Genomic DNA, 1,438 nt, shown 5'->3' with positions numbered 1-1,438 from the left:
TATATATATATATATATATATATATATATATGCATGCATACGCACATACAAATATATATAAAAGAAAGCACTGTGATATATATTGTATAATAAATTTTTTTTTTTTTCTGCTCTGAATATCCTAGTGTGTTTTTATTTTTGAGGACATCAAATAATCAGTCATGTTTGCTATTGAGAATTTATAGCTGTCACTCCAAAACGCGTTAATGTAAATAGAAATATGATATCCAGGAGTTTTCCAATCAAATAACTTTAATATTTAACAAGACACGTTGCAGTTCTATAAATAACAGCAAATCACTTTTGCACATACTGGTGTTTGAACTCAGAGCGCTAGAACCTTAACTATATACAAGAAGATATTGGTTTCAAATTTTGGCACATGGTCAGCAATTTTAGGGTAGGGGTAAGTCGGTTACATCTAACCCATTATTCAACTGGTACTTATTTTATGGACCCTGAAGGCATGAAAGGCAAAGTCAAACCTCAGCAGAATTTGAACTTGGGACGTGACGACGGACGAAATGTGGACAGGAATTTTGTCCTGTGTGCAAACGACTCGCTCGCAGCCTTATATAGGGTAAGATATTGTTGTATTTACCACTCTGTAGAGTATAAGTGCTATACTTCCATTGTAATTTCAGTCATATTTAGGTTGTTTTACATGAACACAGATCCTCAGTATATGACTGGTACTGCATTTTATTGACCTCGGAAGGCTGAAAGGCAAAGTTGTTCTTGGTGGGATATGAACTCGTAAGTAAAAATTACTGTAATGAAACTTTGTCCGATGTCGCAACCATTCTTTCAATCCACAGCCCAGAGTTAAGCAATCAATAAAACAACATTATTACGAATGTTCGATCTGGTGTATTCTGTAAGGTATATTCTGTAAATATACCTTTTCAATAATTTGGGGAGGAGACAGAGTACAACGTAGATTTGATATGAAAAAAAAAATGGGTTCACCACAGCTGGAGAATCTTCTCCCATACGCTTAGGGCCCAGTGTTTGTAAAGATATGTAGCTGAGTTGATGTGTTGATTCAACTGTCGAAGCACACAGCCAAGTGTGTGTGTATTTAAGTGGAGAAGGCTAGCCACTGGATTTGGTTAAAAAGAGACGATGAGCGATGGCTAGAGAAATATTGAGCTTTGTTTTTAATAACCAGTTGATCTAGCAAGCGGGACCTCATATCAGTGAGGGGGGAAGGTGCGCATTGATGCCGTCGAGAGGTAGGCCCCGAAACGGCGTGCATTCTCTCCTGATGACCCCATACACTTGCTGGCTTCCGGTATGCGGAGTTCTCGACTGGTAGCACTTGCATGTGCGAGTTGTTTGCAAGACATCTAGAGAATCTCAGAAAGAGAATCTTTGGACCGTCGTACAAATCTTCACTGCATTTAATAGATTGGATTTAAAGGAGACTAAGGGTTGT

At 38.0% G+C, this 1,438-nt stretch overlaps 1 protein-coding gene across 1 annotated transcript in view; it reads right to left on the bottom strand.

Moving 5' to 3' along the window:
* LOC106876599 (cardioacceleratory peptide receptor) overlaps positions 1-1,438 on the bottom strand; it is a 61,061-nt gene that overhangs the window by 21,814 nt on the left and 37,809 nt on the right. The gene's annotated exons all lie outside the window — the stretch shown is intronic.

This window comes from Octopus bimaculoides, chromosome 23 (genome assembly GCF_001194135.2).
Source record: "Octopus bimaculoides isolate UCB-OBI-ISO-001 chromosome 23, ASM119413v2, whole genome shotgun sequence".
In the NCBI taxonomy this organism is placed as follows: domain Eukaryota; kingdom Metazoa; phylum Mollusca; class Cephalopoda; order Octopoda; family Octopodidae; genus Octopus; species Octopus bimaculoides.
The sequence above is the reverse complement of the archived record's forward strand: the minus strand, read 5'-3'. Positions and strand labels throughout refer to the sequence as shown.